The sequence below is a fragment of the Microtus pennsylvanicus genome, chromosome 4 (assembly GCF_037038515.1).
Source record: "Microtus pennsylvanicus isolate mMicPen1 chromosome 4, mMicPen1.hap1, whole genome shotgun sequence".
NCBI classification, from domain to species: domain Eukaryota; kingdom Metazoa; phylum Chordata; class Mammalia; order Rodentia; family Cricetidae; genus Microtus; species Microtus pennsylvanicus.
The window spans coordinates 46677962-46690177 of NC_134582.1; the positions used below are offsets into that span (position 1 = coordinate 46677962).

At 55.4% G+C, this 12216-nt stretch overlaps 1 protein-coding gene across 6 annotated transcripts in view; it reads right to left on the reverse strand.

Moving 5' to 3' along the window:
* Cxxc5 (CXXC finger protein 5) overlaps window positions 1-12216 on the reverse strand; it is a 31511-nt gene that overhangs the window by 5574 nt on the left and 13721 nt on the right. The window lies entirely within an intron of this gene.

The following is a 12216-nucleotide window of genomic DNA, read 5'->3' on the forward strand; positions in this document are numbered from 1 at the left end:
TGGCAATACCCAGGCAGCAGGGGAAGAGAGCTGGGGTTGCGTTGAAGCGGAGCGGGAATGAGCGGGAGGGAAAGCTGGCGGGCAGGCAGGCGGCAGCGGCGGGCGCATCCATCATCCGCCCTGCCAGGAACGCATCCAGCCCCCAAAAAGAAATACTGCGCCTGAGGAGGGGACAACAAAGGGCTCCGTTTCATCAGCAATGCGGAGCCAGCGCCCCGCCGCCCTGCCAGCCGCGGTCAGCCCACAAAGGACCCCTTTGTCCAGGCAGGAGCCCGACGGCCTGGAGCTGGGACCAGGGGCTGACGGGTGGGGATAGGGCCTAGGGGCGAAGGAACCAGTCCCGGGAGCTGGGCCTGAGAGGGAGACAGGTGGTTAAGGTCAGAGAATGCTGACAATAGAACTCGGGAATGGGTCAGAGACTCAGGTGGGATGCAGCAGAGTCGTGATTGGAGGTCTGAGGGTTTTATTAGGGGATCAGGGATGGGAATGACAGAGCCCATCATAGAGGGAGGAGCCCAAGAGTGAGAATCGGGGACACCTGATGAGGCCGTGTCTAACCTGAGCTCGGGAAGAAGAGATGGAAGGAGGGCCTGCGGTCATAGCAGGCCATGGAGGTTGAGACCTTGGCTGTTGGAAGGGAAGTCAGAGATGAGAGCATCTGCTAGCACAGGGGTTACTCCTGTCTCTACCCTCTGCAGGCACAGACCTTGCTCTCTTCAAACTCAACTAGTGTTTAACTATGAACCCCTCGCTAGCTGCTCACACTTATTGAGCAACTTCTGTGCTGCAGTGTGTGTGTGCTTCATGTTAGGATAGTAACCATGAGACAGGAACTTCTAACCAGCTTCAGAGATGAAGAGAACAAGGTTCACAAAAGTTCAGGCTGCTGGCTTGATGTCAACAGCTAGTGCCTCACAGTGGTAGAACTTGAACCCAGAGCTAAGTGCTGGTCACCTGCTCTTTGACCGCCTTTGTTCTATTTGGGCAATAACAGAACAGCCCAAGGCAAAGCAGCCCAGTTATACTACTGCCCTCCCACCAAATTGTTACCATGCCTGTCACCTCTTCCTGGTCAGGGGTGAGCTGTCACCGGCCCCCAGGGGAGTGCCCCACCTGGAGACTTAGAGATACACATGCGGGAACTCAACTCAGAATGCTAGACCAGTGACATCATAATGCCAGCTGGCAATGAGGTCACCGGAGGCAGTGGCAGTGGCCTCACCCCACCCTCGGCCCCAGAAGGGACTGAGTGCATGGGGGAGGAGTTCACATCTTGGGAGGGGCTGATGCTGTGTTCCTAGGAGGCCTGCAGCTAGATCTTGTGCATGTTTAGTAGTACCCCCTTCCCTGCTTATGCCAGTAGTGGCTCCATGCACTGCTACTGTGGAGGAAGGGGCAAGGAGGTCACAGACCGGGAGCACAGGGGACCTGAGTGAGGCTGGAGGGCCTGCTCGGAGGAAGAGGCTGCCAAGGAAATAGCGAAGGATAGGGAGAAGCTACCAGAGGACATACAGCTGAAAGCCTTAGGAAGAGCTGGGTGGAAGCAGGTGCCAGGTATGGCTGAGTTTTTGCAGGGTCCCAGCTGGACAGAGAGAGCCTTGAGATCAGGGACAGGACCTTACAGTATAATTCAATGTCTCTTCCGGGGAGGAAGCCTCCAACAACCCCGGCCTCCTGGGTGCTGGGGTTACAAGTGTTAGCCACCATTCATGTCACTGGTTCGATGATTTTTTTTAGACCGATCCAAGTACCATCCTGCCCGAGGGCAGGTTTCCCAGGTGTCGGGCCTCCTGCACTAACCCCAGGGCTCTGGCTAAGCACAGTTCAGCATGGCTTGGTGGGACTAGCTCTGCAGAGCACACAGACTGGCTTACTACTTCTACCTACCTGGGGCATAGAGGAGAGCAGTGCTGAAGAATAGTATAAGGACAGACAGACAGACAGACAGACATGTTGGCAGAGAGCCCAGACCACAGGTTCCAGGGACTGAACTGAGCTGACCCACTCACGCTGAGGAGGGGGTTCTGTCTCTGAGCTTCATAATTCAGTCTGGGAAGTTTACAGAGGTTCGGAGCCCTCTTGGGCCCAAGAGACACAGGTGTGCTGATCTTGGTGGCAGGAAGCGCAGCTACAGCCTGAGGTCATCAAGACATACACCCAGGATGGAGGGACAGATCTGTATGGCCATTATAACCACCCAGGGACCTAGAAATTGGCTGGGGTGAGATACACCCTTGACACCACTAGGGGATTTTCAGTAAGACTTAACATTCACAGACAGTACAAAACAAAACAAAACAACACACACACACACACACACACACACACACACACACACACAAAACAAAAAAGGAAGCAGGGTTTGATGGCACACACCTGTAATCAGCACTTGAGACAGAGGTAGGTGGATAGATGAATTTGGGGCCAGCCTGGTCTACACAGAGCTGCATGGCAGCCAAGGCTACAAAGTGAGACCTGCCCCTCCTGTGGCAGTCAGATCTGTGACTTAAACGTTCAGCTTCAGATAAACAAAGCTCTGAACAAAGCAACACGGCCTGTTCTTGCCTATAGAATTCCCTAGACTACCTCCGAGGACCTTTCTTACTTTTTTTTTTGGTTTTTCGAGACAGGGTTTCCTCTGTAGCTTTAGGAGCCTGTCCTGGAACTAGCTCTTGTAGACCAGGCTAACCTCGAACTCACAGAGATCCACCTGCCTCTGCCTCCTGAGTGCTGGGATTAAAGGCATGCGCCACCACCGCCCGGCTGCGAGGATCTTCTTGGAAAGGCACAGAGGCCCTGGCCAGAGGTGTGCTTTGACCTGGCTCCAGGCAGTGAAACGCAGACTTCCTCTCCCAGAACCTCCCCTGGGTTCCTACCCCAAAGGCAGCAAAGGCCCGGGAATGCCCTTCCTCATTTTGTGACTTCAGCACATGACATGTCATATGGGACCCCACGGACCAGAGCTAATATGGGCTTAGTCTTTCTTCTGCATGCTTCAGCGCCTACACTCCTCATAGACACCCCGTGTATTGCCCTACCGAGGGTAGGCAAATGGTCAGCGGGCTAGGATGGACAAAATGACACTCTCCCCTGGGGTGTCTTTGAATCTTGAACTAAATGTTTCACAGAGTGATGCCTGCAGACACCCACCTGAGACCTTAGCCCACATCGCTGCTTAGCCCCTCTACCCTGGTGAGTTTCAGCACAGGACAGGCAGAGAAAGCCAAAGGTGTGCACTGGAGTCCTAAGGTCTGAGCTATGGCTCTGATCTGGCCTTCCTCCCCACGGACTTTGAACTAGCCCCTTCCCTACATAGAGCATCCATTTCCTATCTGTAGAATAGAAACTTATTCTATTTCGTATGTATGTATGAGTACCTACGTGTGAGCATATGCACTGTGTGCACTTTGGCTGACCAAGAAGATGGTGCCAGGAACAGGAGTTACAGGAAGTGGTGAGCTGCTGTGCAGGTGCCAGGAACCAATCCTGGGTCCTCTGCAAAAGCAGCTAGTGCCCTTAACCACTGAGCCACCTCTCCAGCCCCGGAGAAGGTTCGTGATCTCACTCTCAATGCTCCTGGGCTTGAATGGGAAGAGGACAGATACACAAGAGGTCTGGAGAGTTGGCTCCCCATCAGCTACCCACAGAGGGTTAGTGACCTAGAGGTCGACAGGAGGCCAGAGCTGGTGACAGGATTTGCAGGCGGGAAAGGCTCTGAGGAAGCCACAGAGGGAATTTGGCTTACTGGGGACAAGAAGCTAAAGAAGTCTCCTTCAGCTCTGGTGGCCTAAGGCACTGTGCTAAGCATTTTCCTGAACTTTGTTTTTGTTGTTGCTGTTTTGAGACAGGTCTCTCCTCTAGCTCTAGAGACCTGCCTGCTTCTGCTTCCCAATACTGGGGTAATAGGCGTGCGCCACCACACCCAGCCCCTGTAGTTTATTATTAGGTTCTCACTACACCCGTTTAGCTGGTGTGAAATACCTGCCTAGGGTTACAAGGTCAGTAGATGGCAGAGTCAGGGTTTGAACCCGTGTCTCCAGGCTTGGCTTTCCAATACTGGCCAGGGGCTTCAAGGCACATGGAGGTTTTGGAGAAGGCTCAGTTCCCAGGGGTCGTTCTGTGGCTTTGGGGCTCTAGGCATCTCACACCAAGCACCACTGCCAGGACAGCTCCAGCTAGACCCCAAGCCCAGGCAAAGTCAAGGTAAGGGGCTACGGGTGGGCCGGACAGGCCTGGCTGGGCAAGAGCTCCGGGCATTCCGGCAGCCTCCGCAGGAAGCAGAACGGGGACGGAAACCGGCTCTTGCTGCCTCCCCCAGAATCCTGTGGGCAGCCCAGTCAGGCTGCACAGAGGCCTTCTTTGTGCCGGCCCCAACCCGCCACCCGGCTGGCCCAGGGTTTTGAGTTTCCTGGGGGGTGGGGGGTGTCCAGCAACCACTAAGCCTCCAGCTTCTCCCCCTCCCAGGGACAACCACAGCAGTTCACAGCTGGAGGAGGAAGTGAGCGGACGGATGGCTGTGGCTGCCCCAGAGACTCTAGGGGATCTGGACCAGGCCCACATCCTACTCACACCCCCAGACCCCCATATTTACAGACCCTAAACTAGAGGCCGGCACCTAAGCGGGCATTTTCCCCACCCGTCCTGCTGGAAGCCCCCCACCCTACTGCACCAGGGTGCTCTCGGGCCAGGCGGGTGGGGCAGTGCATCTGCCAAACCACCCCTTTCCCAGCTCTGGACATACAGGACACACCGAGCAGAGGCCTCTTCTTAACGTTTCAGGGGACCAAAGCCTCTTGGGTAGATAATTAAGAAACCTGGGAGGAAGGGAGTGTGATGCAGAGTGTGTATCCTGAGGAGGGGGCTATGTGGTCACCAGGGGAAGCATGTCAGACATTTATGCTGGGAGCCTGTGTCTGGAGGGCTGTGGGTCTGCCCAGGCGCAGATGAAATCCAAGGGCCAACCCTTGTGAACTGGAGCGCTACTGTGCACACGGTTATACACCAACAAAGGTGGGAGTACCTGGACCCTAAGCTCCCAGTGCGCAAGGAGGCGGGGTGTGTGTTCCACACCTCCGAACACACAGCCACCAGCGTTGTGTGCAAGTAGAGCATTAACTATGGTGGGTGCCTGTCTACAGGTTCTTCAGGTCTGTGTGTTAACCTGTCTTAGCCGTTGAGAGGGCAGTGTGCGCGCTGTGAGCCTTGGCGGGGCCTAAGTGTGCCAGGCTGGTGCAGATGGGAACTGGTGCCGGCTGCTAGGGCCCCTATGGAAACAGGAAGCTGCCCACAGGTGTGCCTGGGGTGGGTGGGGGCTGGGTGGCACCCAGGTTCAGTTTGTCCCTCTGAGAAACTAATTCACTGTTTTGGCCGAGACGCTCAGCCATGAGGGAGGCACCTGTCTGCCGTTCAAGGTCCAACAGCTCTGGTCAGCTTCTAGCCACCTGCCCGCCTGCCTGGCCTGAGCTTTGTAAAAACTGGAAAACAAAAGCCCCGAGACCGCAGGCCCTCCCTGCAGAGGCGTGGGGGAGGAAGGCAAGAGGCAGGAGACTGAGGGGGGGGAGGGAAGGAGGGAGGTGTCGTTGCAACCCCGGAACACAAAAATAATGAGGCGAGAGGGGCCATGGGGCCAAGCTGGCTGGTTCCGGAGTCGCTATCTGACCTTGACAGATGCCACAGCTGGGCGCCTGGAGAGGAGCCGCAGCCACCCGCGGCCAGTGTGCTGCAGTCTGCCCCCCAACTCCCCCAGGCCAGGGTCGATCGGCTCTTACAGGCCAACCACGGGCAGAAGGGAGAGAGCCTTGGGTGACTGGGGGAGACCCGAGCCCTCAGGTGTGGCTGAGTGTGAGCAGCACGGAACGTGTCACTGCTGCAGCTTAGCTGTGTGTCTGAGTGTGTGTGGACGTGAAGCAGAGGATGACAGGGACAAAGACAGTGCTTGGACGCGTATGTCCTTGGGGTCACACAGGACAGGAGGGATGGGCACTGATCACACCCCTACCCTTTTCCAGAGACACAGCTGTCCTGGTCAACGCAAGCAAGGTTGGGACCAGGGCTGGGGTGGGAGACAAAGAGAGCGGCATCCCCAAGCCCGTCTCTTGCAGAGGGAGGAAAGGCACCCCATGCCTCTTTCTGGGCACTCTTCCCCCACTGGAGCCGGTGTGTCCCTCAGCATGCAGCAATGGGTATAGAGCTGGGCACTGCCCTTCGGGGGTTGGCAGCAAGGGGCTGGGGTGTAAACTGCAGCAGGGGACGCTGGGCTAGAGGTGGATTAGCAATTCCGAGCACTGGCTGCATAATTAAAAAATCATTACGGCAGGCAGGCGGGCTGAGCTGAGTGTGAGCTCACGCTTGGAGCAGGCGGGGACACAGCCACAGCGCTCCCCCTCAAAGTGCTTCCCCAAGGAAAAATCCCACCTGCTAATATAATTATGGAAAAACACAAGCACGGAAATTCTGTTTCAGCAAACAGTGTGCCTGAGTGCCCAGGGCCTGCACGGCCCCCAGCACAGCTAGCAGGACTTAAGACTGGCACTTCTGGTTCACTGCAGTGAGGTAGGTCCTGCTGGAGCCCTCCACCTGCCTGCTTCCCCAAACCCAAGATTTTGCACAGGGTCACTGCTGCCAGGCTTGGCAGTGTTGACAGGCACTGGGTAGCCCTACTCATCAACGCAACACCCCACAAGCTCAACTGCCAGCCACTCCCCTTTCCCCAGCTTGCCCTTCATCAATTTCTTCCCAGCCCCTCTGGTTTGCAGTGTGGACCCCAGGCTCCACAACACAGTGCACCCTGGGCTTGCTTGGGTTAAGCCAGGCGGGCAGCCATTCAGCCTGGGAAAGGCGGCCAGCTTTGGGGCACATGCCCCAGAAGGGCAGGCTGAGCCGCCATCACCTCGGGCCTGGAGCGGGCAGCGCAGGAGGGAGCCGGGCCTAATTAGTCGGCCTGGGAGGACGGGGCGGGCGCCAGGCGGCTGCCCAGAGCAGCGCAGGCACGTCCGTGAGCGGCCAGGAGGTGGTGGCGCCCGGAGACGGCCTGGAAAGGCAAGGCTGGGGCCAAGGAGATTCCACAGCGAGCAGAACTGCCGCCCCTCACTCCTCCATGCCACCAGGCGCGGCAATTAGAGGCTTTCAAAGTTTGTCCTTAATTGGTTTCATTTTTGCCTCATAAATGATTCATGGCCCCAGAGGTCTGGGAGGCGGAGGGAGTGGCAGGGGAAATTTGGGCTTTCGCCTGGGGCCAGTCCCTCTACCTGAGACTGGGAGAGAAGTCTAAACCCAGTACAGTGGAGAAGGACTGGGGAAGCATTTGGCGGGTGGGATCTTGCAGCAAAAATTAAATACCCAGGCCCTCTCTTTGGAGCACTAATTAGGAGCTGCAACGTCTCTTCTGTGGACCCGGCTCTAAGTCCAGGCATAGGCACAGCAGCTGCTGGGGCCCAGGAAGCATGAATAACGCCAAGATAACAACCTAACAGCATCAATGGTAATAGCCGTAGACATGTAAGATCGTTTTAACTGGCAACAGCCAGGGGCTCTTTAACCACCCCCTGCCCCAACACCAGAGGGTGAAGAAGTACTAAAGATCCCTGCTTTCAAAGAAACCGAAGCCCGGCAAGATTAGAACATCTCACTCCCAAGCTCTCAGGGCTCAAGTGACCTTGTCCTCGCGGGGCTTTGGCACACACGTAAAGTAGGAACAGAGAAGCCCAAAGTGTCTATGGAGTACTGGGTCCTAGGATACCGGAAGATGTTATGGACACCATCCTCTGGGAGCTCCCAGTCCCCGGGAGACACGGTGACATTTAAAGTTTATACAGAACTTCTGCACAGATACCATAGGCTAACATGGCGGGTGGTAGCGGGTCTTGGAGCAAGTGGGGACCTCTTTCCCTCTGGCTAGCCCGCAGGATGCTCAGGGAAGGGATGTGGCCCATTTAACCCAAGCCTGGGATCAGAACTCTTAAGAAACTTAGAACTACAAATCACACCAGACTGACAGGAGATGAAAATGGCTACTGAATGAATACACGGCTTAGAGATGTTTTCCTTCCACCTGATACGGGTCTTACGACATCTCAGAGCTCACTATGCAGGCCAGGCTGGTCTCAAACCCAAGAGACCTGCCTGCCCCTGCCTCCCAAGTGCTGGGACGAAAGCACTATGCCCAGCATGATTTTAAAGATTTGGAGTGTGTGTGTGCATGCGTGCGTGCACCCTTGGAGGCCAGAGGGTTTGTATCCCTTGGGCCTGGAGTTACAGGTGGTTGTTAGCTGATATGGGCCCTGAGAATTGAACCCAGGTCTTCTGGAAGAGAGAGGAATGCCACTAATTACAGAGCCATCTCTCAACACTAAAGTCACTGCAGGCCCCTAGAAATTCTAGAAATGAAGGAGTACATACCAGGCTAACCACCTCCCGGGTTCAGGACTGTGGCCTAGTTGCTTGGTCTGGGACCCCTTCCAGCTCACAGACATCATCTCCTCTTGCACCATGTATACCAGGTTTTGCTCCAAAACTCTGTGTGCGTGCGTGCGTGCGTGTTCGTGTGTGAGCAGCAGAGCCCCGGAGGACTCCCTGCTCCCCCACTTAGCCTGCCTCTAGGAGGCAGAGAAAATACTTCCGGCTGATTACACCTGTCCAGACCCTTCCACAGCTTTCAGAATATGCAACCAGATGAGGGAAGTAAGGCTTAGGGAGAACAAGGGGCTCGCCCAAGATTATACAGCTCGGGGGTACACTCCGGTAATAGGGGCAGGGCAAGGAGTATCCTCAATTTCTCACATGTCCCATCCCTGATCATTCTCTTTTCCAGGCAAAGAGGCCCCACATGTCCTCAGAAACTAGAACTCAGTCCAACCGAAGCATGTGGTCAGTGGCCTGACAGGAGACCTGAAGATGTAGGGAGATTTCTATTATGGCGCGCACAGGGCTGCCGGCCGCCTGGCTCATTCCAACTGTGTCCTTTGACAAGTAGATGGGACAGCAGCAGAAAGTAAAATGGCATTGGGGTGACAGGCTGTGGGAGGGGAGGTGACTTTGTTCCGCGTACTACTCGCCCACTCACCCAGGACAGGTGCTGAGGTGTTCATTCCTTGGGACAAGACTAGGCTAGTCTCTGCTCTATCTTGCTGGAGTTCTAGCTTAACATTCTGGTTGCTAGATGGTACAACCATGCCACTCTTGGAGGAAGTGGACACTCGTGGAACTGAGATCGGTGTCCCATGGGAGCAGACAAAGGCCACTACTGCACGGACAAGCGGGAGTCCTTAGGACAGTTACCCTCAGCAGCCCAGGGACCCACCATGGGCCAGGACACCTACCTGTCACAGGGCTGTCCAGTGGGGTCACTGGGGTCCCTTTTCCCAGCTTGCCCAGCAAGCTGCATGTCTCCAGTGGGTCAGCACTGACGTAAGCAAGGCCAGCCGGGCGTGGAGCTTGCCACCTCCGGAACCACCAATTAATTAACTTTTTCAAATTAATTTCCCAAGCAAAATTCCATAATTACATCTGTCTCCATCAGCCTCCTAGCTGGGAAAGGAAGAGAATGACCCCACGCTGAGGTAGAACCCAGGGTAAGGATGGCCATGACAACCTGGAGCCAGGTTGAAAAGGACACAGGCTTTGGTTTCATTGTAACAGGGAGTTTGCCTGCTGTCCTTACAAAAACTGTTCTGAGAAGGGAGGAACTAAGGCCAGAGACCCTCACCAAAAGTGAAGGGTTCTCAGAGACCCGTGTCCTGCTGAGTTCACACTGCTGCCGCCACCCCCACCTCCACCTCAGTGCCCCAAACATAGCAGGTCTTGGCCCAGTAGCAGCACAGGCTCCATGAGGCTGAGAAGGCGGCTGCGGTCTAATTTCCCAAAGGGGCTGAGATTAATTAGCTCACACACAGGCGCAGAGAGGGAGAGAGGAGTGTGGGAGCAGGGGCGGGTGGCGTCAGGCAAGGAAGGAGCTGGCTGGCGCTCCCCGCCACCCAACCGACAGGCAGTCAGGCAGCCTTGACAGCCTGGGCGCTCTGAAGGTCAGTGGCCAAGCCGGCTGAGCCAGCAGACTGGCACCATACCCTTCCCAGAATCCTCAAGATCAAGGCTGGAGGGACAGAAACCAGGGCTGGGGGAGGGAGCTGAGTTACCACCAACTATGAGAGTCTAGCAAGGTACTCTGTTCACACAATCTTGTTCAGCTTCACGGGGGCCCAAAGACAAGGGCTCTCCCACTTCACAGGTAGGGATATTGAGGCTCTGACAAGGGTAGTGACTGGCCGAGGCCACCCAAGCTTGGGCAGCAAAGGTGAAGGTTTTTATAAATATTGGTTGGCCAATGCCAGAGTCCACTCTTCTGCCCCATGTCTCTTTGACAACATGAGGACAGCAGCAGCTCTGGAAACTGAGGTGGCACAGGGCACCCGAGAGAGTCTTCCGCTTCAAAATGGGCAGGAAGAGTCAGGCCTTTCAGAGGAACACCGACCAAAAGCAGGAAGTGATCTGAGGTGGGGACCAGGTCAACCTAACTTAGGGAAGCTTTAGGAAGCCCCCAATGGTCACGTGGAGTCTGGGGCACTGTTTGGTTAAGTGGTAAACCAACCAGAGGATGGGGGACAGGGTCATGTTTTCATGACTGCCCCTGTATACACAAAAGGAAATGTTTGCTTAAAGGACCTCGCGACCACTCTCTGAGTTTCCCAGAGAAAAGAAAAGGACCCCCAGCAAGTGCCTAGGTGGTTCAAGTGTAGTGCTGACATTTCTCAGAACCTGTCAGCAGGGACACCCTGTGGGGGTGCACACTCTACTTAGGTCCAAAGGGTCACCAGCAAGCAATACTCGATACCTGTGATTCTGAGGCGGAGGATACCTCCTCTTGAAGGCACAAGTACAGGCTGGGCTTCGGAGTCAGGATTCCTGACCCTGTTCTGTCTAGATCTAGTCTGGGAGATCCCAGATAAGCGGCTAAGGCTTGCTGAGCTCAAACCCTGGTCTGGAATACAGCAAATCACAGGCCCAACGCCCTGGGGCCTGCAGACCACATACCTGAAGTCCTGATATGGGGCCGCTTTGTTATTTTTGCGGCTATCACTTGCTCAGGCCATGGGTATTGGATGACCAAGGCCCTAGACTTCCTCTGAGCTGCCAATTCCCTCATACCTATCTTCTGCTCCTCCCACCCCAGCAGTTCCTGTCCTCTACCTGCAAACCCCAGGAGATAGATAAGCATGTGGTTGAGTCTGAAAGTTACTAGGAGGGCAGTACCAGCTGGCTGGGCCCATGCCTCTTTTGACCACAGGGAAAGCCCACCTACACTTATGGTCACCCTTTCCATGCCCACCCTATGCTGGCACTTCTATATCAGTGGTTGTGGGACTGCAGCCTCAGGTTCTCCTGCTCTGAACCCAACCCTCACGTCCCCGCCTCCGGCCACTCAGCTGCCTTCATCTGAGGAGAGCTCCAGACAGGGCCTGTGTCCAAGGCAATCTAAGGATGTTCCTTGAGGAGTGCAACCTCCAGAAAAGTGCTAGCTTTTGGAGGAGCAGACGGGCTCACTGGCCCCAGCATGGCTCAATGGAGCCAGGCATGAGCTGTGCTCGCGACCTTAGCTCTCGCGTCACTAAAGCTTTAATACACAGATGGGACTTGGTTTGTGTTATAGATGACAAAGATGAAGCCCGGAAACTTGGCAGGCTAGGTGTGGTGGCGCACACCTTTAATCCCGGGTCTTGGGAGGCAGAAGTAGGCAGATCTCTGTGAGTTTAGGGACAGCCTGGCCTACATACTTGAGTTCAAGACCAGCCAAGGTCTCAAGAAAAACAAAACAAGGAAAGCTGGGACATGACACCGCACATATTAGCCAAAATCCAAGCCTCCAGCTTAGGGAGAAATCCAGTTCTCTAGGTGATCACTGCTGCTGTTTCTTCTCAGACTTATATAGACCATCCAATATAGAGGAGACCGGGAGGTGGGAGCCCGCTGCACCCCAAATGATTTGTAGAAGTGCTGGACAGTGGTGTCGATGCCCCTCATGATTACTAGGCCACGTCCACCCAAGCTCAACTCTCTCACTTCTCATATGGAAAATGGTTGTCTCTAGTTCTATGAGGGAGGGACGGCAAGCCCTGGCCCCAACGGAGCTAAGGCTTAGACACCACTGCAGGCACACTGCCAACCTCACAGCCCAGGCCCTCTTGTCAGCCCAGCGCCATGCGGACTAAGAGGTGTGGCTAAATC